General features: G+C 35.6%; 1 long non-coding RNA gene across 1 annotated transcript; it reads right to left on the bottom strand.

Moving 5' to 3' along the window:
- Positions 1-9136: 9136 nt before the first annotated feature.
- On the bottom strand, positions 9137-25881 carry LOC116421538. Its single transcript, XR_004231938.1, has 5 exons — positions 25517-25881; positions 20268-20387; positions 12270-12314; positions 11329-11378; positions 9137-10069 (listed from the first exon to the last, which is right to left on the bottom strand). It is a non-coding gene; the product is annotated as an uncharacterized LOC116421538 (long non-coding RNA).
- Between the last annotated feature and the right edge of the window lie 640 nt (positions 25882-26521).

The raw sequence follows: 26521 nt of genomic DNA, 5'->3' as shown, positions 1-26521 counted from the left end.
GTTTAAGATTTCATAGGACATATCTCAATGAAAAAGAGTAAGAATAAGATGGAAAAAGATAAATATAACAAAGGGATTGAGAGAGAGGTATGAATGAAAGGGAAATGCATAGAACCATAGAATCTCTAGAATGAAAAAAATTAAAAGGAAAAAAAAAGTTAAAAAAAAAAAGTCTTGGTACCATCTCTACAAAATCCCACTAAGCCTTTGTTTGAAGACCTCCAATAAGGTGAAACTCACTAATTCAATTCAATTTCCACAAATATTTATTAAATGAATGCCAGATCTAGAAGCAGACCATTCCAATTTGGGAGAACTCTAATTGAGGCAAGAGTAAATACGGACATCTTAAGCATTATATTGGTATACATGAAACCCAAGCAAATCTAAAAGGGTTTATTAAGGACTTAATATGTACAGGGCACTGGGGCTAAAAAGATAAAACACACATGGATGAGTGTCTGCATGTGCCCTCATACACACACAATAGTGCCTGACTTTAAGGAGTTTACTGAAGGAAGCTAAACATTCTAAGACATAGAAGTGAGAAGGGAGTGCATAACTGGTATGAGGGTAAAGCCTAATTAAAGGCATGAAGGAAGGAGGTAGAATGTACATCTGAGGTACAAAGAGGCCAATGTGACTAAAAGGAAAATGTCATAAAGAAAAGTAGAAAATAATAAGCTTAAAAGGTAGGCTGGGACCTGAATATGAAGGGATTACACTGCCAGACTTAAGTGATTGATCCTTTTCTTAAGAACAATAGGAAGTCACTGAAGTATCTTCCTCAGGCGATTGGCATAGTCAAATTTATTTCTTGGGGAAAATTCCACATATATGGAATATGAGAAAGAAAGGGGGGAAAAAGAAGGATGGATGGAAGGAGGAAAATGGGAATGAAGGAGAAAGGCTGGGAAGAAGGGAAAGGAGGAGGAAGATAGGAAAAAGAAGATTAGAAAGGAAGGTTAAGTGGCTTGTGTGGAGAGTGGATTGAAGGGAGAAATTGACAGTCAGGAGGCCCAAGCTGTTTTTTAAAAAATAATGAAAAAAACAAAGTGAAGGAGAGGAAGAAGGATTCTGCTTGAGTAACAAAGAGGAAAAAGAAGGGAAGTAAGCATTTTAAATATTCTAAGCTCTTGTATTCATTCAAGCATAGGTGATAAAGACCTGAATTTGGGTAGTAACTATATTAGAGGAGAGAAGAAAAAGGTGAAATTATTGTGGAGGTAAAAAGGACAAGATTTGGCAATTATTTGGATGTAGGAGAGAAAATGGAGGAAGAATCAAGGATCCATTGGTTGAAAAACTGGGTCACTGGAAGGATTGTAGTGCATCAATCATAGGAAGAATGAGAAAAATAAAAGGATTGAAAAAGATTTCTCAGACTTTGGATACTTTGTAGAGTATCTACTGGACACCATAGACAAGACTAGCACAGAATGAGAGTAAGTATGGATAGACTGCAATCTACAGGAATCTGTTGATTAACTATCCCACTCAGTACAACAGCCCTTCTAGATTTTTTCATTACTCCTCACACCTTCCATGGTTTCCTCTCTACCCACCTATTCATCTAAGAACTGCATCTCATCTTTTACTTAAAAAATGAGGCCATTTCCAGAGAGTTGTCTCCTTTCATATTCATTTCACATTACTCACATTTCTTCCCCAACTATTTACTTCACTACTGTCTTACATAAAGAGGTAGTTTTTCTCCTTGCCATAATAATTCATCTATATTCACACATGATCCCATTCTATCCTATCTTTTCCAATAGATTGCCTCACCTGTCTTCATTCTCTAACTAATCTTCATTGTCTCCCTGTCTACTGACTGCTTCTCTATTGCCTACAACCACACCCATGTCTTTCTCAACCTCCATCTCTCTTCAGTAATTATCCTCACTCTCTCCTCTCTTTGACGGCTAAACTCCTTGAGAATATTGTCTATAACAAATGCTTTCACTTAAAAAAAAAAAAAAAAAAAGAATATTAACTATTTTTAACATAAATTTTTTCTCATTAGCAAAAAATCTACCTCCTTTTCCTCCTAATTCCTCCCCTCGGTTGAGAAAGGAAAAAAACAATCAATCCCCCAATTAAAAACATGCACAGTCAAGCAAAACAAATTTTTGCATTAGCCATGTTCCAACTGCCTCCCAAAAGACTCATTCTGCACTGAGTCCTGAGTCTTTCAGTGATTCTATCAGGATGTGGATATCATATTTCATTATGAATCCTATGAAGTTGTGATTGGTTATTAAACACTAAGGGATAAACAAGGACAATACATTATGCTGAAAAGAGCCATAGATGATGAACCAATAACAATATTAAATTTTGTATGTTCTAAGTGCTTTATAGCACCTAAATTTATCAAGGAAACATTAACTGGACTGCAAATAAACATAGATAATAGCACAACAGATAGGAGATTTCAAAGTCCCTCTTCCCAGTTTTGGATAAATTTAACAGAAAGATAAACAAGAAGAAAAATATAGAACTGAACACATTACTATAGAAACTAGAATTAAAAGAGTTATGGTGTCTCCTAAAAACCTAGTCAGTCTACCTCCCACCTTTCTTTCTGGCTTCATTGATATTACTATCCTTCCTGTATCCTGCAATCCACCCAGACAGGATCATCTTTCTCTTCCTCACACACTTCATTTCAACTCTCCCATTTTGAGTTTTCACACTGGCCATCCTACATGCCTGAAATCACTCCATTCTTACATCATACTCAAAAAGTCTATACCTTTAAGATGCAGCTCAAGCCATTTTCTACATCTTTCCTGATTTTCCCAACTATTAGTTCTCTCCTTCCAAAACTATCTAGCATTTAACTATTTTCCATATATTTTGTTAACTTCATATTTCCATTGTATATAGTAACATGTAGTTGACTTACCCATTTGATTGTGAATTCTTCTCATTTGAGAAGTGTTTTGTACTTAGTACAAGTAGGAATTTCTAAAGAGTGAATTTCATCATTGCATTCCTCCCTCCCCATCTGATAAACTCTAGTTGCTCCTTATCCTCTGTAGGACCAAATACAAAATCTATCTGGTATTCAAAGCTCTTCATAAATTGAACCTCCCATACATACACACACCTTTCCATTGTTTTTATACCTTTCTTACCCCCATGCACTTTTCAATTTAGTAACACTGATCTCTTTGCTTTCTTTGAATAAGATACTCCTCTGACTGCATTTTGACTGGTTGCCCTCTATTCCTGGAATTCTCTCTCTCCTCAGCTCTCATATCTGACTTCCTTTAAGCCCTAACTAAAATCCTACCTTCTACAAAAAGCTTTCCATGATTTCTCTTAATTCTAATGCTCAGCCTTTGTTGTTATTTTATAATTTGTCTTGAATATATCGTGTTCATCCATAATTGCTTATATGTTGTCTCTCCCATTAGACTACAAATTTCTTGACATAAAGAACTATTCTTTGCCTTTCTTTGTATTCTCAGTGCTTAGTACAGAGCCTGAGTTTAGTAGGTGCTTACTGAAAATTTGTTAACTGACTACTTTATTAGAGGCAGTTAGAGGTTCAGTAGAGGCAGCTAGAGCTCACTAAATAAGAAAACTGAAGTTGGAGATGTGACCTGGAGCAGAACTAGAGGTGTCATAGAACCAGGAAAAAAGAAGTTTCCTTTCCCCTTTTCTTACTTCTACATCCCAACGAGCTTTATTCTGCCTCACTATATTCTACTTTCATTCCTTATCTCACTTTCTCTTTTTCTCTAATGAAGTTTCTGTCCTGGGAAGCTCTAGGTGGCCATCATGGGACTAAGTAACAAGTTCTAGCTTTATGCTTACCCTGGATGATCTCACCTGGCTTAAACTAGGTGCTGTGAATCTTGCAGAGAATCAAGGTATTTTCCTGTGACTAGAGGGAGGATTTAGGCTGTGCTAATATCACCTCCTCCAGGAAGTGGGAGGAGCTAGGCACTGAGCAGAAAGGTAGATCAGAAGCTGAGTAAAATGGGGGCAAATAAATTAAAAGTTTTGCTTGAGAGTGGGAGGAAGGTCTTATTAAAGAATGGATATATTGATTTTTTATCCTTCCTTCTTTCCTTCTTCCCTCTCTTCCCCCTTTGTTTCCTCTTTCCCGCCTTCTCTCCCTTTGTCCACATAGGGTATTTATCATACCCTTATCTACAGATACTTTTAAAAACTTTTTTTTTCCTCTTTTGCACCTCTGAATCCTCCCAAGATATCTTGAGATTTACAGATTAGATTTCTTTCTTAAGGACCTGAAGGATCCTTTTTTAAGGATTTAAAGTTTGTTTAAACCAAAATCAATTTGATTTTAATTGGCCTCATAATTCCTAGGCCAAGTCCCTTTTGCTCATTATTTGGGTCCTGATTGACTCAGCTTGAATGTAAATATCAGTTATTTCTGCTTTGACCAGAGACCCTGAGGGCCTTCCCCTCCCAGATTCATTTATTTAGATTTTTTTTGGATTTTGTGAAAGAGAAGATTCTTTGCCTCAATTGCTACCTAACCTTAATCACTGAATGAGTGTGGTCTCAGTCAAACTGGTTCCTATTGAAGGTCTTAGCTTAAAAAGGGTATGGTCTCCTATTTCATACAGGTTCATCTCCAGTCGTCTTGATTTGTATCTTGCCATTGGACCCAGATGGCTCTGGAAGGGAAAGTGAGGCAGGTGACCTTGCACAGCCCTCCTTCACTTAAATCTAATTCACTTACATGTCATGGCATCCCCTCCCTGATGTCATGGTCCTCTTTGAGAATGAAGGACAGACAGCTTTATCATGTAGCCTTCCACATAGGAGAAAATTTTGTGTCTTACTTACTCAGCTAGAAGAGTAATTTCCAATATTTCTTTTAAAACTATAAACTTCAATAATTCTGTGAGTTTTCTGAAACATTTTTTATTACTTTTTTTTTAATAACTTTTTATTGACAGAACCCATGCCCAGGGTAATTTTTTATAACATTATCCTTTGCACTCACTTCTGTTCCGATTTTTCCCCTCCCTCCCTCCACCCTCTCCCCCAGATGGCAAGCAGTCCTATACATGTTAAATAGGTTACAGTAGATCTTGGCACAGTAGATACAGTAGATACAATATATGTGTGCAGAACCAAACAGTTCTCTTGTTGCTCAGGGAGAATAAAATTTAGAAGGTATAAATAACCCGGGAAGAAGAACAAAAATGCAAGCAGTTTACATTCATTTCCTAGTGTTCTTTCTTTGGGTGTAGCTGCTTCTGTCCATCCTTGATCAATTGAAACTAAGTTAGATCTCTTTGTTGAAGAAATCCACTTCCATCAGAATACATCCTCATACAGTATCATTGTTGAAGTATATAATGATCTCCTGGTTCTGCTCATTTCACTCAGAATCAGTTCATGTTAAGTCTCACTAATCCTCTCTGTATTCATGAACCCATTTCAACCTTATCTTGGTATATGGTGTTAGGTGCAGGTCTCTGCCTAGTTTCTACCATACTAGTTTCCAATTTTCCCAGCAGTTTTTGTCAAATAGTGGAATTCGAAATTTTTCTCTCTTCCTCTCTCTTGTTCACTTTTTTGAAAATATTAGGCAAGTTGATATAGATTATACCTATGCTATTACGTAAAACATATTTCCATATTAGTCACAGTTGTGAAAAAAAGAAACAGATCAAAAGAAAAAAACAATGAACAAGAACAAAGTAGTGAAAAAAATATTCTTTGATCAGAATTCAAAGTTCATAAGTTTTTTATTTGGATTGTGAATAGCATTTTTCTTTGTGAGTCCTTTGTACTTGTCCTCAATAACTGTTTTGCAAGGAAGAGCTAAGTCATTTATAGTTGATCTAAATAACACAATGTTGCTAATACTGTGTACAATATTTTCCCAGTTATGCTCATTTTACTTTTCAACAATTCATATGTCTTCCCAGGTTTTTCTGTAATTTGCTAGTTCATTTCTTATTACTCAATAGTATTCCATTAAATTCATATGCCACAGCTTGTTCAGCCATTCCCCAATTGATGGGCATCTCCTCAATTTCCAATTCTTTGCCACCACACACACAAAAAGAGCTGCTATAAATATTTCTGCACATGTAAGTCTTTTTCTCTTTTTTATGATTTCTTTGGGATATAAACCTAGTACAAATATGGTAATGCTGAATCAAAGGATATATACAGTTTGATTGCTCTTTGGCATTAGTTTTTTTTAAATTTTGTTTTATTGCATCCCTTCTCAAAAAAGGATTTCTTTTACTCTCTTCAGTATCCATCTTTTTCTGTTTAGTCTCACATTCATGACTCCTATACTTATCTGGTATAAGTATAGATAAGTATAGAAAATTAGTCTCTTTTCTCTATATTCTTCATATACATCATGGTATGGCACATCCTTCCCCATTAAACACTAATTTATACCCATTCTATTCCCCCCCCCCCCCCTCTCTCTCTCTCTCTCTCTCTCTATATATATATATATATATATATATATATATATATATGTATTTGCCTAGAAATCTCCTCCCTCTTATAATCTCTCTTAAACTTTCTTTCTCTCTCTTCCTTTCTCCATCTTTCTCTCTTTTTTCTCTCCTCCCTCTACATCTATATTATTCTCTCTCTCTATTTTTTTTCTCTATATGTATTTGTCCAGAAATGTCCTCCCTCTTTCCATGTTCTGTCCACTCCCCCAATTTCCAGTAGCCCCCAAAAGTTCCAATTCCCCCCAATTCCTGGACAAGTAGATTTTTTAGGCACCAGACCTCATTCAGTGAAAGGTCTTCATATCCCTTTATTCATAGGAGCATTATCAGTGAAACCCCTTTCCCCACCTCTAAAATAAAACCTCTTTCCTTTTTTGTCCTTTTCAATCATTTCCTCTACCTCCTCAATCACTCCTCTACAGATTTCTTTCTTTCCAAGAGGACAGAGATTGATAGCCTTTGATTTAACCTGAATGCATTTCTCACTTCTTTCCCTTTTCCCTTTTCCCCTTTCAGACTAGATTCAAGACTGGTTAAAGGAGCACTTTGTGAATCAATTTTGGTGATATTCAAAAAGACCATCTACAATTTGTCCCCCTTCTCTTGGGTCCTTAGAGTACTTGATAATAAAGTTTTGGCAGGTACCAAAATTTGCCAAACTTACTTCTCTTTATTAGTTTCTGGATTCTACCTTCTAGCAGAGGAATGAGAAAGGGACTCAATACTGATGCAACATACCCTCCACTTGCTATTCAAAAGCTCTTTACATCTTTACACCTTTACCTTGCTATATATTTTTTAAAGTTACCTTACTGATTCAACAAATTATATTACTATTAAGGGGGTAATGGTGTAAATTGATGGATTATACAAATGAGGGAATGATCAAAGTAAGTTTCCCCAACTTGGGAAATGGGGGCTTAAAGTAGAGATGACAGGGATATCCATTATTGTTAATTGTGAACAAATTCCAAACCATACCCTTAGATAATGAATGGCTTTGGAGAAGGCAAGTTTTAAGGAGTGGAAAATAGATCACAGTAGAGTCAGAGTGAAAGAGACTAAGTTATTGAGAAAGTTATGCAAACTATGCATCTGTCATTAAATGACCTAGCCCAAGGCAGGGTGGGTGACCAGAAAGATAGCACCATCTTGTGGCCAAAATTATGTTATTCCCCTTAGTGACTGATTACTTAATTAATTCATTAATATTGAGTCAGGTGCTGTTCTCTACAGATCATTAAAAGCATGAGAATGAGGTGAGGTGGTGAACATATCTTTGACAACATTTGATATGCACTCATCACCCATACCCTCTGTCATTGTTACTTTCACAGCACTAAACATGTTTTGGTAGTGGATTCATTGTACCATCTCAATAAGTAGAGGAATTCCGGGTCATGTCTACATAATTACTCATCTCTTCTTAGTCAACCACCTCCAACTAGAAATTCTATTGAAAATAGTCTGATTGAAAGACAATTTATTGGTAGTCCCAATGAATGGTCAGAGTGTGCTGGGTCTATCACTTAATATTCCCAATACCACAGAGAATTTGGAAATTACATTATTCCAGTCTTTAGTGGCTTGCTGTGTCTCCCTCCTCAGAATGATTGCAGAGACTAATCATCAACAGTGAGTTCAATCCTCACCAGAATGTTAATATCAGTGCTATCTATCACAGTATGATGAAATGAAAAGAGCACTAAATCAGGGAAACTGGAGGAGAAAGATCCTGGGTTACAGTGCCAAAACATACTTCAACTAACTCTGGTAAGGCTGAGAGAAGCCTTTTTAGGTTGAAGTAATTTCAGCAATCTTCTCTATTTCCCTTTTTGGCTCTTTACTCAGTAGTAGCTGCTGTGTGTGAATCCAATAGTTATGACCGTCTGAGCTTTGGATTCTAGAAGGAGGGCTTGTATTAAGTGGGCTAGTGACAGGAGCAATTCTAAAGAGAGTTGTACATTTTTAGTGAAACTAGGAAAATGGTAATGGGACTGACTGGAAAGAAACTTTTTAATAATTCATGCCAAGTTGAATAATGAAAGGCATTTTTTATGACTTATTTTTGCTATGTACATATACCTGTAAATTAATAAATATTAATGGTGGACTGGAATTGACTATACATGCTGGCCTATAAGGAAAGAAGTGAGAAATCTTTATATTTAAGAAAAAAAGAGAAAATATAAAGACCATGAATCCAGAGGAATAGACTTTTGATGAAAAATCTCTCCCTTTTGCAGTGTTCAAGTAGTGATATTAGAAAATTAAACCAAGCAAATGGCTGCAGGGAAATTTATTTCTTAGGGATTATTTTGTCAAGCATATAGAAAGAGAACCAAAAAATTGAGATTCAACTTTCATACCCCAAATCTTGGGCCCCAAAGAAAGGCAGATAGGTAATACAGTAAATAGTAAACTAGACCTGAAGGCAGGAAGATCTGAGTTCAAATCTAACTCCTGACATTTTCTAGCTGTGCGAACTTGGACAACTCATTGAACTTCCTTTTGCCTCAGTTTCCTCATCTAGAAAAATGGCACCTACCTTTCATGTGATAGCAAGGATCTAATGAAATGGTATTTGTAAAGTGTCTGACCCATATGGTAGGGGTTTTGGAAATGAGAATTTTTATTTTAAAAAAAGATACACAAAAAAATTTATCTAGAACAATGCACTTTATTGTTTTTATATAAATGACTCAGATCAGCAAAGCACTGACATGCAAATTAAGAAAGTCCCTCCTTCCTCTCACTGTCACCTACTATGTCCACCCACAATCAAATACTCTCTCCAATCAGCAACCAGGTTAGAGAGTTTTTTCCAACCTAAGACTAGCTCCTGCTACTTACAGAATGATGGAAATAGATGCAGTGGAACTTGTAATTTCAGTTTTCTTCACAAAACAACACCATGGATAGAATTCATGCCTTTGATACTCTATCCATCCTTCTTACTTCTGAAGATAGCCTATGAAGTTGGATGAGGCAAAAGTAGAACCCAGTGCTTTCAGCCTACTGAACTGGACAGTTCATCCCTTTGGCTTACTCAACAATTTTTTCCACAGAATCAGGGAAAAGAGAAGGATAACCTTTCAGCTGTTTGCAGGAAAGGACTACCTTTTTCTTTTTTTTAATGGATATGTATTCACAATAAGGGAACTGATCACCATTGAGTAGCCGACAAGTTGTCATAGCCATAGTTTTTGTGCTCTGATGACAACTATTTGTGGAATTCTTGCATGGGATGTTGTTATTTTCACACAACTTTAGTATATTATTCCAGGAGTCATGAATGAAATAGTGTTCTTTCTTGCATGGGCTCGAAGAAACCATGATGTTTCTGTTCCTAACCAAGATATTACAGTACACATCTGGAGGCAGAGGGATCTCTACTTCATCAACATACTTTTCTAAGAATCTCCTTTTTTTGTAGGACCAATTGTCAGACATTGACATTCTATTGTTGACAGGCTGTCCAGGCTGCTCAGCTAGTTGCCGCTTAGCCACAAAGGGGGGATCTCCTGCTAGTCCCTGGTGGAACAATAGCAGCAACAGGGAGTGGATTCCCAGAAGAATCAGGATCATGTCTCCTGTTAGAAGAGAGAAAAGACATAGAGGGACATGTCTGCTCATTGGTGATCTCATGATAGGAGTGCATTCCTGAAGCTAGCTAACCCACTAGTAACAGCAGCTAATATTTATATGATTATTTAATGCTTTACATATGATTACAATACATTACCTCATTTAATCCTTACTCACAATAACTCTAGAAAGTAGGTGCTGTTATTATCCCCATTTTACAGAGGAAGAAATTGTGAATGAGAAAGCTTAAGTGATTTGCGCAGAGGCAGTTATGGGGTAAGTATCTGACCCAGGATTCAAATTCAGGCCTTCCTGACTCTCAAGCCAATGTTCCAACCTAGCTACTTCACGATCACTTAGGGTCCACGCCAGCTTAAGTATGCAACTAATATTTAATACTTGAACTTCTTAAAACAGACTAAAATAGAACGAATAACCTAAATGAGAGAGATTTCCCTTCCAAAGAATAACTTCTTCAATTTGTGATCTTTAGCACTTTCATCTTTTTCTCCTGTAAACCTTGTCCTATCCTCTACCTTATGGACCTGACTGTATAGTCAATTCAAGCCCAGAATTAACATTTATTCGTATCTGAAAGAATTTATGTACACATGTACACAGGTGAGGACATTTTAATGTGCTTTCTTACAAAAGCTTAGAATCAAGTTGAAGGATACATTAAAATCTCACATGGTTAGAATATATAGCTAATAAGCTAAAAGCTTACACACACACACACACACACACACAGAGCTGTCTCAATTGAAATTTGTCCAATTCTACTGTCATTAACTCATTAGTCTCTGTAACATGGCTACATGGTGACATTGATATAAACCCAGGGATGCTTTTAGAAGGCAAAACTCCAAAAGGTTTGTCTGAATCATACAGATTTGCTCAAATAATGAGTCACACAATGTAGGCAATGCAAGAACTCTCTGTAGGGCACAATATCCTATAGTTTTAAGAGCAACATTGTTTGATGTATGGTTTTGCTGTATGAAACTGGCCACTATTTATCTACTACCCTAGAATCTGTGTTTGATGGCCTGAAATCAGATAAGCTCAATTACTTTGTAGATTTTGTACTTTTATTTCCCTTCCCTGCTATTTTTTTCCCATTTTGCCTTTTTACTACTACCATATCTTTAATCTTAGTTTCTCTCTTTAATTTTCTGAGATTTTCCTTCTAGGAAGAGTTAAATGGATACCCAGTTACAGAAGAATAAATTCTATCTTTGCCTCTGCCCCAGTGACATCTTACCTTACAGTCTGAGTGCTGTGGTGTCTGCAGAAAAATGACAGTATCCTGTCCTGTGTCAGAGAGAAGCAATGGGATCTATTAACATTAATCCAGTGGGAGGGGGAGGAGCTGAGCATTGAGAAGCAAGATGAAAGAAATGAGCTCAAACTGAGGGAGGCTAAAGGAAAACAACTTTTTTCTCCCTAAAAAATATTATATTCTAAGCATAGATTCAACAAATCCAAGGAAAAGAAATTATTATATACAAAACTAACAATTTTTATTATTTACCAATTTAAAAAAATAAAGTACATACAATTTTCAAATAATACATATCCCAGAACTATAACTTAAAACTAGCTCTGGGTTTCCACAGACCAAATTCAATTTTGGGAACATTACAAAAATAATTTTCTTTGTCTTGTACCCAAACCTAAGCTTTCCTCTAGGAATATCTGAATTTATATAATTTTCGCCCCACATATAACATCATAATATAGATAATCTATTATCTCTCTACAAAGCAGGTTTCAGTGGTTCTCAATTCCCAAGCAAGTACTCAGGATAACGTTTTGAAGAGTGGATTGGTTTTATTTATCCTGACTACAAATTCAAAACACCAAGGCCTAAGCACTAAGACCATAGTCAAGAAAACATTCTCACTTCTTAGTGAGTTTATATTTTCCCCTAGAGACTCTTTTAGGATGGAAGGATTTGCCATGAAAGGGAAAAGCACGCACGCGCACTCATACACACACACACACACACACACACACACACACATGCACACACTATTCTATTAGGAATATTGATGGGAAGATTTTTCTGTTTCCTTCTTTTTCTGGAATACATTGGGATTTTTTGCTATGCAAAAGTTTATTATGATCACTATAAGTTATCTCTCTTTTTTTTTTTTTGCCTTGGAACTCTTTATTGATGCCTTCTATTTTTATATCTCTTACTTCTAGATGTATGCTCTCCACTCTCCATTGTATTTTTCCTTGTACCTAAGGAAAAAAATAATAAGCAAAATTAATACAGCAAATTTGTCTGATGGTATCTACAACATTCCATACATATAGACCATTTCTCTACTGAAGAGTTGAAGTACTTTCTCATCTCTTTTCTGATATCACAGTTACTCTGTATTCTAGTTCATTTTAGGATTACTATAATACTATACTAACTAATGCTATCTCGTTCTCATGTTGTTCAATAACATGAATCAATTATTCAGATAGAAATAGTCCTAAGATAAGTCAATATCCTGCTATTTTCTTCTATATTTAATGTTCTATGCACGATGATAGAAATGGATTTTTTTTTAAATCCTGCATTTTGTAGTTGAAGAAAAATATTAGGATGTAAACTCATCTTCTATAGGCTCCCTGAAAACATCTTCAGAACAATTCTAGTAACAGACAGGATGATGGAGATAATATGTATCTCATCCTATTTCCATAGGATTCACATAGGATTTTTGTTTTTTCTGATAGTTCTTTATATTTTTTATTATTTTTATTTCACATAGCTTAGAGATTGTGAATATTTTATATACAGGCATCTATCAAAAGTATTATTCATAAATTTCCATGGGTCTGTGTTATATTAGGTAAATGATCTGTTTGACTTTTCTTAATCTTGCTACTTTTCAACATTTCTACAACATTTGATACATCTGTAAATGCTTCCCAAGATCCTGTCCTGAGTCCTGTTCTGCTCTTTTTCTACACTCTACACCTTTTCTCCTCTCTCAGGAACTTCTTTAGCTCCCAATGAGTTTTATTATAATCACTATGCTGATGACTCTCAATTCTATGTATATCCAACTTGAGTCTCCTATACTTCAGTCCCCATTTCAATAGCCTATTGGATATTTTTAACAGGATATTCTGTAAGCTTCTTAAATTCATTTTGTCCAAAAAATGAAGTAGTTATTCTATCAAAACCCAAGCTTCTTCTGAACTTTCAAGAGAACCATTGTTCTTCTAGCTAAGTAGGTTTACAATTTTAGTATCAAGCTCAACTCCCTGCTCTTCCTTTCCCTGTATATACAATTAGTTAACAATCATTGCTATTATCCCACCTACAATATCTCTCACATATTCCTTCTTTCTATTCACATGTCCACTATTCTATTTTAGGCCTTTATTATCTCTCTCCTGATCTCTTATATTAATTTCCTAATTTGTCTTTCAGCCTCAAGCTTTTTCCTTTTTTAATGCATTATCCAAATCTCTGCCAAAAATGTTATTCTTTAAGCATAGGTCTCTCTTGTCACTCTTCTGCTCAATAAACTTCAGTGGTTCTAGATTGCCCCTATGGAAAAAAAAAACAAGAAATATTAAATGTTCAACATTTAAAGCCCTTCACAATATAGCTTAGATCTACATTCCCAGCACTATATATCACTATACTTCATCTCTTCTATTTTCCAGTCAAATTAGACTTCTTGCTCTTCTTCTTGAGCATCCCATCTCTTCCTTTCTTCTTATCCTTGCATAAATTAATTTCCATACTTAAAACACAGTCCTTCTTCACAATCACTTCTTAGAATCTGTAGTTTCATTTAAAGCTCAACACATTTCCACTTTTTACAGGTGGCCTTTTCTAATTCTCTCCACCCCCATTACATTCTATTTATTTCACATGTAATTATATAAATATAGATCATGCATGTACATGCTCTACTTCCATAGAATATAAGATTCTGGAGATCAGAGATTATTTTATTTTTGGACTCAAAACTCAGCAGACACTTAAAGCAGTTTTTTCTCTTACATAATAGATTGATTGACTGACTTTACAATATACTTAGGGAAACGAGACTTTGGTTCTACTTCTCTAGTTCTGAATTTCTTCTTTTGTAAAAAAGGTCATTGAACTAGATTATGTCTAAAGTCCTTTCCAGCTTCCATGAGTCTCTGTTACAAACACATAAAAAGTTAGTTAACAAGGCAAGAACAAAATAATACAAATTATAAGTACAAAATATGCCACACAGAAAATGTCAAATGAATTTAATAATAATTATAAAAATATTAGCAAGCATTTATATAGTGTTTTATGGTATATGAAGCATTTTACATGTTATTGCATTTAATCCTTATAACAATCCTGTAAGATACTCTTTAAAATTTAGTTATTATCATGCTTTATTCTACACTTGAAGAAATTGATACTGAGAGAGATTAAGAAATTTGCCCAAAGACACACAGACAGTAAGAGTCCAAGCAAAGGTTCAAACTTTAATTCATTGTCCTATTTAGCTGCCTTTTTGTGTAGACAGTAAGATTCTAGGTCTACAGAAGAGAGAAAAATTCTTGTGGGATAGGACCTTCAGGGGAAACTCCATGGAATTGCCGAGTATTGACGTGGGAAAGGATAAGTAGTATTTGGCTAGGCAGAGAGGAGGGCATTCTAGATTAGGAATCAGCAAGAGGAAAGATGAAGAGATGACTTTGTCATCTATAAAATCAAATTTCTAGGCTAAATGACCTCTAAGTGACTTTTTTAGTTAGAGCTATAACTACAGTATGTTTTTTTTTCTTAGCTGGGAGAAAAAGAGTAAAGTGGTTCAGTCATGTAGTGAGAGGAATCTTTACTCAAGGTTGATGAAGAGGGTAAGAGAAAAGTGGAGGAAAATGGAGGGTCACATGACAATGGGTCCTGGATTGGGGATGAAGAAGGGTTGGAAGTGCATAGGGACATAGTTTACTATGGGGAGGAAGAACCCCATCCTGAATATTGGTGTCCTGGAACAAAACCTCATATGACCCATTTTAGTTTAGTTTCTATGAGACAATATTTGTATTACTTAGTATAGTATTTAACATATAATAGACATTTCATAAGTACTTTTTCCCTTCCCCTTTCTTCTGCTTTCAGGTCTGTTTTTTTATTATATCAGTCTATGAAATAATATGGAATGTTCAAGGAATTGAATAGACTCATTTGAGTAGAGCAGAGGTTCCATATGAGGGAACACAATGGTTGGAAATAAGTTTTATAGAGTAGGAGCCAATTGTGAAGCAGTCACTTAGTCACTTATTAGATACCAACTATATGCCAGCCACTGAGTTAGGAAATAGGGATACAAAAAAGGACAAAAGACAATCTCTGCTCTCAAGGAACTTATAATATAATGGATAAGACAACATGCAAATGATTATGTACAAACAAGGCATATATGGGAGAAATAGGAAATAATTCATAGAGGGAAGACACTAAAATTAAGAGGAATTAGAAAAGGTCTCCTGTAAAAGATGGGGTTTTAGCTGGGATTTGAAGAAATCTGTGGAAGCCAGAAGATGAAGATGAGGAAGGAGAACATTCCAGGCTTGAAGGACAGCCTAGAGAAGAGAAATGGAGCATATTGTTTGGGGAACATCAAAAAAAAAAGAGTATTACTAAATCAAAGAATATAGGAACAAAGGGCAGAAGAATCCTGGAAGAATGGGGAATTGTTAGGTTAGGGAGGGCTTTGGATGTCAACATAGTAATCAAGTTTTGATCCCAAAAACAACAGATTCAATGAGGTTTATTGAGTGTGTGTGTTGCAGGGGGAGGTGACATGGTCAGATCTGTGTTTAAGAAAAATCAGTTTGTGATTTCAGAGAGACCTGGAGATCATTGTACACCAGCAACAGTAAGATCATACAATGATCAATTCTGATGGACGTGGCTCTCTTCAACAATGAGATGATTCAAACTAGTTCCAATTGTTCAGTGATGAAGAGAGCTGTCTACACCCAGAAAGGACCATGGGAACTGTGTGGACCATAACATAGTATTTTCACGCTTTCTGTTGATGTTTGCTTGCATTTTGTTTTTCTTCTCAAGGTTTTTTTTTTCTTTCTAGATTTGATTTTTCTTGTGCAGATAACTGTATAGATATGTATATATATATTGGATCTAACATGTATTTTAACATATTTAACATGTATTGGACTGCCTACCATCTAGGAGAGGGAGTGGGGGGAAGAAGGGGTAAATTTGGAACAGAAAATTTTGCAAGAGTCAGTGTTGAAAAATTACCCATGCATATGTTTTATAAATAAAAAAGAAAAGAAAAATCAGCTTGGTAGATGAATGGCGAATGGACCGGAGTGAGGAGAGACTTTTGGCAGGCAGACCAACAGGCAGTAGTCTAGAAATGAGATGAGAGTCTTCACAAGGGTGGCTGCCACAATATCCCTGGAGATAAAAAGGCATTTCTGAGAGATGTTGCAAAGCTGAAGTTGACAAGCTTTGGCAGCAGACTGGATATGGAGTTGAGAATCTGAAGGATATAGAAAAATTGACAATAATAGAGAAGTTGAGCTGATCTAGGTGGCACAATACATAGAGCATTAGTCCTGATGTCAGGAAAGCCTGAACTCAAATCCAGCTTAAGGTATTTACTAACTATATAGTTCTAGGTTTGCCTCAGTTTTTTTAACTGTAAACTGGGAATAATATCATCTACCTTCCAGATTGTTGTGAGGATCAAATGAAATAATATTTCTAAAGCTCTTAGCACAGGGCCTGACACATAGTAGATGCTTAATAAATGCTTGTTTCTTTCCTTCTTTCCTTCCAGGTTTGGAAGAAGGAAAGTTATAGGAGAAAAGATAATGGATTCAGTTTTGGATGCATTGAGTATCTAATTTAAGATATCTGAAAGGTATTTATAATAATGACTTTGTATATATCGATCTATATGTGTGTGTGTGTATATATATATATATATATATATATATAATTAAATTTATATCAATAATGTGCATTTATATATGTATGTGTGTACATATTTTTGTCTCCTCCCATTTAGAATGTAATCTCATCAAGAGTAGTAAAAGTTTCTTTTTTTGTACTTGTACCCTTCAGTACCTGATTTGAACTGTCCAAAAATGGAATTAGCACCCAGGATACCCCAGAATCAGCCGGAGTCAGGATAAGCAAAAGTCTTTAGTCTTTATTTTTGGTCTTTAGAGGCAGGATTGAACAGGATGGAAACAGAATGTCTGTGACTGCCTTCTCCCTCATCTACCGCCAAAATATGTCTCTGGCTCATTTTACTCCACCCCTCTAGTCCCTCCTACAAGCCTCTGTATACACCAATCATTGAGCCAGCACAGGATAGTGGGAAGGACCATTTTCCAAGCATATGGCCATAGAGTATTGTCCAATTAGTAATTAGCCCTAAGTGCTTGAACTGACCTCAGTGCAATGACTCTAAGAGTTTCAGCCCTCTACAGAGTTCCTTGTTATTGGAGATCCTCAGATGAAGGTTGGATGACCATTTGTAAGATATATAGTGTTCAAGATTTTTGCTTTGGGATGAGTGATTCTGGTGACCTCTGAGATTGCTCTGTAAAACCATGATAGCAACTTGAGATTGAATTTAAGAAATAACCTTCCTAACAAAGAATTCAAAACAGTTTTTGTGAAATAATGAATGTCTTTTTACTGAAAGTATTCAAATAGGGAGTGGATGACAAATGACTTATCAGGCTAAGTGAAATGAGCAGAACCAGGAGATCATTCTATACTTCAACAATGATACTGTATGAGGATGTATTCTGATGGAAGTGGATTTCTTTGACAAAGAGAAGATCTAACTCAGTTTCAATTGATCAATGATGGACAGAAGCAGCTACACCCAAAGAAAGAACACTGGGAAATGAATGTAAACAGTTTGCATTTTTGTTTTTCTTCCTGGGTTATTTCTACCTTCTGAATCCAATTCTCCCTGTGCAACAAGAGAACTGTTCAGTTCTGCACACATTTATTGTATCTAGGATATACTGCGACATATTTAACATATATAGGACTGCTTACCATCTAGGGGAGGGGGTGGAGGGAGAGAGGGGAAAAATTGGAACAGAAGTGAGTGCAAGGGATAATGTGGTAAAAAATTATCCTGGCATGGGTTCTGTCAATAAAAAATTATTATAAAAAAAAAAAAAGAACTATCCCTTCTTTCTAGAAAAAATGATCTCATTAACTTCTTTGGTTCTCAATTGTCTTGTTCAGATACTGTATAGTGAATAAAGGAACATCTTCAAGACCAGAAAAAAAAAATGACTTCTCAGGAATGTCTTTGAAAAGATTCTGAAACTGGGTAGGGGATTGAATTTTAGAAACTATTAGGATCCTGTTTGATTTATCTGATTCCACATCTAATCATGGGTTCATAACACTTATAAAGAGGATTCTGAGAAGTAAAAATCACCCATACCTACCACAGATTTTAGGGGAGTCTGGAAAAGGATGATATAAGGAAACAACAATGCAGGGAAAGGACATGGGAAGGAAAATTCAGAGACAGAAGGAACAAAGAGGAATTAGTAGGAAAAAGTATGTTAGAGAGGCTAAGAGGAATTAAGATAGTTAAGTATATTTTATCCTCTATTCTCAGAAAAAGAATTTAACTTAACAAATCCCATAATTCTAACTAAATATTTTGAAATGAGTAATGCTCAAATGTCTTGGATGAGTGGGTGAAAGAGATTAGTACATGTTCCAAATTAATGACCTGTTAGTACAGCTTGAGCTCTCTGGGAAAGGAACTAATAGATAAAATCTCAAAATGTCCTTAGTGTCCCCACATTCTCCTAACCTTACAATTCTTCCTTTTGACCTCTTCTCAGATCTGCTTACAAGATATGCCTAGGGTTCATAGTGGACCAACAGCAAAAGGGCCATTTCTATGATAATATTTGGGAAGGCAGGAGAACATTACGTACATACAAAACTTATCAAATCAACTTCATTAATCTCAAAGAGCTCCATCTTAAAAATCTGAGTCCTGATGATTTAACCAAGAGGTCTGAGTTTATATTCCTTAATCCTTTTCATTAATATAACAAATTGTACTTTTCAAAAATTTATACATATGATCTTACTGATCTTTAAGATAGCTCTGAAAGGTAGGTACCTCTCTACATGAGAGCAGAAAAATCAGGGGCCCAAAGATTTATGCAAATTGTTTAAAGTCATATTGCCACTTAATACCATGCTGAGAATTAGATAGGCTTTCAAAATTCTAATCCAAAACTCTTTTTACTACTAACTGTTGTTTCCCCTTGAATAGACTTCCGCTAATTATTTTTCTTTATGATTTTTGGAACTTGGTTGTTATAGATAACATATGAAAGGAGGTAAAGAAAAGATATTAACAAAAATCATTTGGAAGAACAAAAAGTCAAGAATATCAAAAGAAATCATAGGAAAAAAAATGTAAAGGAAGGAGGCTTAGCAGTACCAGATCTTAAGCTATATAATAAGGCAGTAATGATCAGAACAGTAACCTTTCAATACTTGAGTTCAAATCTGGCCTTAGACACTTCCTAGCTGTGTGACCCTGGACAAGTCACCTAACTCTGTTTGCCTTGGTTTCCTCATCTATAAAATTATTTAAAAGAAAGAAATGGCAAACTATTTCTAGTATCTTTACCAAGAAAATGGGATTACAAAGAATTGGACAAGACTGAACAACAGCAAAATTTCTGAAAACTTCTAAATCTCTGTGTAGGTCTCTTTCATCTTATAAGTATTCAGTTTTTTTTTTCTCTAGTTTAAGTGCAGTCTTATACCCATCTCTATTAAATTTCATCTTCAGCCAGAGATAGTTTGAGGTGATTCTGTCTCTATATATGTTCAATCTTCTTTGATTTACAGCAAAAGAGTTGAAAAAAATGTAAGAAATGAGTAATGTGGAGGGGGATTAAGCAAAGTATAAAATATAAAGGTCCTTCACCATTACATATGACTATTATAATAATTGCTAGAAAAAAACAGTCCATTCATGTGGCAAGAAGGAGACAATAGATAAACAGTTAGTGATTCATTTAAATCTTGCTGCAATACTTTAAAACAAATGAACAACAACAAAGGAAAGCAGAGAAGGAAAATGGACTCTGGATCTGGGTTCAGATTCTACCACTTATCTGTGTGACCTTACATAAATTACTTACCATACTCCAAGGATCTCAGTTTTCTCTAATATAAAATAAGGAAATTGAACCAGATGATCTCGGATGTTTCATCTGTCCTTCTAGGATCCTATGATATTCCAGGGCTTAGGAAATGTATCTCTGGAGGATTTATGCAAAGGCATGGACAAGAAAAACAACCAAACAAAAAAAATTAGAAGATTTGGAAGGGGCTGAATTTGTATAAGAGAAAGGAATACACACAGGGATGAAATCACAGATGCATCAACATATCAAAATATCCTCCCTCTGGAGGTCTCAACTTTCTAATTAATAGTTTTATTTCTACACTGCTAAAAGTAGTTCTTATTCAACAGCTACCAAGGATTAATTTTTTTTTCTCACTTTGACAAATAATATCCAGCTACAATAAACAGTTTGGATATACATATGCATAAGTATGCACATATTCATACATATACATATATATATACATGAGCACATACCCTCTTATATGTATGTATATACAATTTTCCCTTTACTTAATATTTATCATGTCTTTTGCATCTGATGAGGTGCTGGTGGGATAGAATAACTAGGAATCATTTTTAAGTGGGAAACTAGAGGAAAGAGCCAATTTCCACATATTATAATAGCTGACATTTGTTTTATTGGAATTTTATAATTCCTAACATGTTTGCTACTCTTTTTCAAGACCTGTTCTTCCATCATCTAGAACTTCCTTATTGGACTCGACTTTCAGTCTCTCCTCTCTCCATTCAATCTTCTACAGAGCTGCCAAATTGATAATCATCAAGCATAGGTCTGACCATGACATTCTCCTGTCTAAGAAGTTTTAATATTTCCCTTTGCTTTTATGATAAAATCTGAAGTCCTGGGCTTTTTATTTAAAGCCTACTAAGAAGGGAGATCCTTGAATGAGATTCCCAGTATGAACATTAGTTTTTGTCCCAAAAATTAGTATTCTAACTCAATCATTTTGGGGAAGAGAAAATTTCAGATGGTCTTGTTAGTCTGACAAAGAACTACATCTTCATTTGAGTGTCATCTTAAATTACCTTGGTACATTAATAAGATATTAGTTTGTCTTAACTTAAAACAGTGACAAAATAGTAACAAAGGAAAAGAAATCAATAATGTTGAATAGATTGAGCATCTATTATGAGCAAGGCATTGTGCTAGGCATCCTAGAAGATATGAAAAAAGAAAAACTGCCTTTAATAGTTCGAATTTAATTACCTTGACCTCAAGGAGATAACACTCTAATGGGAAAAACAACATGCAAACAAATATATACAAAGCAAGTTATATACATGATAAATAAAAAATTATTAACAGAAGAAAGGCACTAGAATTAAGAGGAGTTGGGAAAGGCTTCTTATAAAAGTTGTAATTTTACTTGGGACTTAAAGGAAACCAGGGAAATTGGTAAGCAAAATTGAGAAGAGAGAAATTCCAAGCAGGAGGGACAGCCAGAGATGGCCTAGAGCTGAGAGAGGGTATGTCTCAGTAATAGAACAGCCAGGAAGCCAATGAGAAAGAATGGAACAGTATCTGGAAGGGATCAAGGTAGAAGAGGATTCAGAAGGTAGTAGAGGGTTAGGTTATGAAAGACTTTGAATGCCCAAAAGCATTTTGTATTTGATCCTAAAAATGATAGGGAGCCTCTGGAGTTTAGTGAATAGGAGACTGATATAATTGTGTCTGTGCTTTAGGAAAATCACATTGGTGGCTAGATAGGAACATGTTTTGGAGCAGGAAAAGAATTGAGGCAAGCATATCCATCAGGAGGTTATCCCAATAGTCCAGTCATGGAGTAAGGAGGGCCTGCACTAGATTGGTGCTAAAATCAGAGGAGAAAAGGAGGTGTATATGAGGGATGTTTGAAGAAATGAAATTGATAGACTTTGACAATAGCTCAAATATAGGGGGTGAGAGAAAATGAAACATGGAGGATATTGAGTGACTGAGAGGATAATGAGGTCCTCTACAATCACAGAAAATTGTTAATACTAAATGTAATGTTAACCACCACTATCTCTTAATTTAGCAGTGTCAGAATTCCAGGATTGTCCAAGTATTCCTACCCTTAAAGACAGGATCAATTAGGTTGAGCTGAGCCACACCTTAAGTTCCCCACCCTAGAACCTCTCCTAACAAACCCAACCTGATCTAACCTATATCCTCTTCAGTTAGGATTCATGGCTTGAAGGGCAAAAGAGTCAGAATGAAGTGGTTTTCCTTGCTTAGATAGTCAAGAGAGGCTAGAACCTCACAACCTTACTACTTCATAATATCTTCTCCCCCACAGCTCCTTTTCATGGGTGTCTTAGTTGGGAAATCCACTGTGTTCTGCACTCAGGGGACATTTCCCAAGGTGGCAGATTTGCTACCCTGTTCTCTCAATTAAAAACACTTTATTCCTAAATTCATGACTTTGATTTATTTCAAGACTTGACAAAAGTAATAGAGAAAATAGAAAGGTGGCAATTAGAAGAAAAAACAATGAATTCTATTTTGGATATGTTTATTTTAAGATATCTATTGGATATCCAGTTTGAGATAGTTGAAAGGTAGTTGTAGATTAAGATATCTATTGGATATCCAGTTTGAGATAGTTGAAAGGTAGTTGTAGATACAAGATCTGAGGTCAGCCAAGAGGTTGAGGAAAGAAAGGTACATTTGAGAATCATCAGCATAAAGATGGTAATTAAATCCATGGGAGCTGATGAGATCATCATCACCACTTTTATTATTATTTTTTCTGATTTGGCTATCTTCCTCTCCTTTCTCCTTCCTTCTCCCTCTTTCTGTCACAAAGTAACTAAATTTTATATAGCAGCCTAGGATTTATGGGTTACTTTACATCTTTATTCTCTTTTATCCTTATAAGAACTTTGTGAATTAAGTGCTGTTATTATCTTCATTTTATTTTCCTCCTTAATCTCTCTTTAGTCTTTGATACTGTCTATTACCCTTTTCTTACCTTTCTGATCACCCCTCTCAGTCTCATTTGTTTAATTTTTATCTGGATATGCTGCTAATCCTGAAGGTCCCCCAAGATTTTGACGTGGAACATAATATACTATTCATTTGATGATATCCGCTCTTGTGGACTCAATGATCATTTCTAGGCAGATGATTCTCTGATCTATTTAAACAGTCAACTTCTCTCTAGATTTCGTCTTGCATGTCCAACTGCCTATTGAACATCTTAATCTAAATTTCTTGTAGACATTTTAATCTCAATATATCTGAAACAGTATCTGACCCCCAATTGCTCCCCTCTTCCTATTTCCCCTTTTACTATTGAAGGTTCCAATATCCTCCAATTACTCAGGTTTGAAAACCTACTTGCCATTCTCTATTCCTTATTCTCTCACTCCCTATATTCGATTTGTTGCCAAGTCTTGTCAATTCTATCTTCATAGCATCTCTCAAAAAAACTCCAGTGTCTCCCCATGACTTCAGGATAAAAAATCAAATCCTATTTGACTTTTAAAGCCCTTCATAATCTGGCCTCTTTCTATTTTTCTAGTCTTCCATGGGGTCCAAAATCTCCAATTTACAGTAAGAGAAACTGAGGCAGAGCTCTGAGCTAATGTCACTTTATTAAAGGGTATATGGCCCCTTCTAATGAAGTGGACCTAAAATCTTCCTCACAATTTGAGACACTCCCTTCCTCCAGGGCCTTTGTTTTATAGTGCTTGATACAGATGAAGCAAAATCTTACTGATTGACAGACTTTGCCCTTGGCCTTCCAGAAAAGTCTACACAAAATAAAGATTCCCATTGGTTGACAAATAAATTGATGAACAGACCTTGACTGACCTATCTTGACCTTTCAGAAAGTCGTACCGACCTGATGAGCAAACTTATGTATGGCAAAATATCTACATGAGCCAATAGACAAATAAAAAGACAGCTCATAGATCAGCAACCAGCGTCACTCATTGGCTAAATGCTCATGACCATCTCTCTATGTTAGGCAATAGAGGAATGGCAAGACATGGAGGGGTAACAAAAATAGCTGGGGGACTTTCCCTGTCATTGAGTTGCCTCTATTTTGCTGGGCTGGGTCACCCTAATAAGGAAAAATAAGTTAGTTTCCTATGATGAAGCAAATGAACATACAATTTGCAGTTCACAGTTCTAGGGCGTAATACACAGAATGTATAGTCACTTCTCCTTATGGAATCATACCAGACTGATTAATGTTGATTGGATTAAAATATGAGTCCAATTAATCATCACATTTCTTACACTTTATGGTAATAATCCACATATTCCGGGATCTACTGACTCTGGTATCCTTGCTGTTGCTCATATAATCTCCTGACTCAGTTCATTTTCATTGGCTGTCCCCCATGCTCGATATTCTTTTTTTCCTCCTCCTGGCTTTCTTGGCTTCTTTCAAATCTCAACTGAAATCTCATCTTCTGCAAGAAACCTTTCTTGATCCCAGTTAATGGTACTACTTTTCCTTTATGATTATCTCTTGTTTATTCTGTTGCATGTTACCTCCCCCATTAGATTGTGAGCTCCTTGAGAGCAGAATCTGTTGTTGTGTCTTTTTTAAAATTTTGTTTTGGTAATGTAATCATTAGGTTATGATCTCCTTGATCATTATACACTTCAACGACAATACTGTATAAGGATGTATTCTGATGGAAGTGGATTTCTTTGACAAAGAGTAGATCTAACTTAGTTCCAATTGATCAATGATGGACAGAAGCAGCTACACCGAGAGAAGGAACCCTGGGAAATGAATGTGGACTACTTGCGTTTTTGTTTTTCTTCCCAGGTTATTTTTGCCTTCTAAATCCAATTCTTCTTGTACAACAAGAGAACTGTACGGTTCTACACACATATATTTTATCAAGGATATATTCTAATATATTTAACATGTATAAGACTTCCTGCCATCTAGAGGAGGGGGTGTAGGGAGGGAAGGGAAAAGTCAGAACAGAAGTGAGTGCAAGGGACAATGTTGTAACAAATTACCCATGCATATGTTCTGCCAATAAAAAGCTATAATAATAAAAAAAGATTATGATCTCCTTGAGGGCAGAATCTGTTTTTGCCTTTTTTTAAATTTTGCTTCTGAAATATTCTTACCCATTAGATTGTGATCTCCTTGAGAACAGGATGTTTTTGCCCTTCTTAGTATCCGTGGCATTTATCATCACATAGTAAATACTTAATAAATGCTTAATGATTTGACCTTTACCTATGAAGAAAATGAGGCTAAGAAAAGTCAAATGACTTACCTAGGGTTACATAGTTAGAAAGTTTCCGAGACAGGAACTGTTTTCTTAACTCTGAATTTAAATGGCGTAGAACTGTTCAAGGTCAACAATCTCACTCTCTTCTCCAAGATTATCTGAGTCCAGTGGCAAAATATAGATCAGGGCAACAGAAAATGACCCCAAATGCAGTGGAAGACCCTGGCCTTTTTATGCTTTTTGCTAAAGTCATTCCCAGGTCTGTTTTTAAGAGGCAATACCAATCCAGTGATTTCAGATTATCTAAGAAATGAGGCAAAAAATGACCTGGTTTGCCTACTCAAAAAAAAAAAAAATCAAACTGAGAGGGGAAGACTCTAAAGGTTTCTGGCTACAACAGTTGCTATTTATACTCACTTTAAGCCAAACCCAGACTAAATGAGGCTTGGACTGAGATCTATTATTAGCCAACCAGTGAGAGCCAGAGTGATTTAGATTTAAAGCATCCCAGTAAGCTTTATCAAAAGCCTGTTTTTCTAGAGCTCTATTTCTAGAAATTGTAAATAAAACTACACAGGACAAAAGTTAGTTGTACCATCTAGCTGCCTCAGGAAGCTTGAGGTGGAAGGATGGGGGAGGGGGACGGAAATATGTGCACAAGTAAATACAAAATGCATGCAACATGATTTCAAGAGGAAGAGAGTACTAATAATTGAGAGTGTGGGAGAAGGGCATTATATAGAAAATGGCAAATGAATTGTATTTTGAAGGAAGCTAGAGTGTCTATCAGGCAGATGTTAAGAGAGGGTTCATTTTAGATATTGGAACCTACTTGTATAAAGTTGTGGAAGCAGAGTTGTAATGTCACATATAAGGATCAGTTAGTCAAAAAGTAGTTAAACTGTAAGAAAGTAAACAAAGGAAACTAATATAAAAGAAAGGAAATAAGCATTTATCAAGTACTTACCATATGCCAAATATCATGCTAAGCACTAGTTACACATATTACAAGAAAAAAGAGCTCAAAGAACTATTTTCTAATGGGGGAGA

This window comes from Sarcophilus harrisii, chromosome 2 (genome assembly GCF_902635505.1).
Source record: "Sarcophilus harrisii chromosome 2, mSarHar1.11, whole genome shotgun sequence".
NCBI lineage: Eukaryota > Metazoa > Chordata > Mammalia > Dasyuromorphia > Dasyuridae > Sarcophilus > Sarcophilus harrisii.
This window is presented reverse-complemented; position numbering and strand designations above follow the sequence as displayed.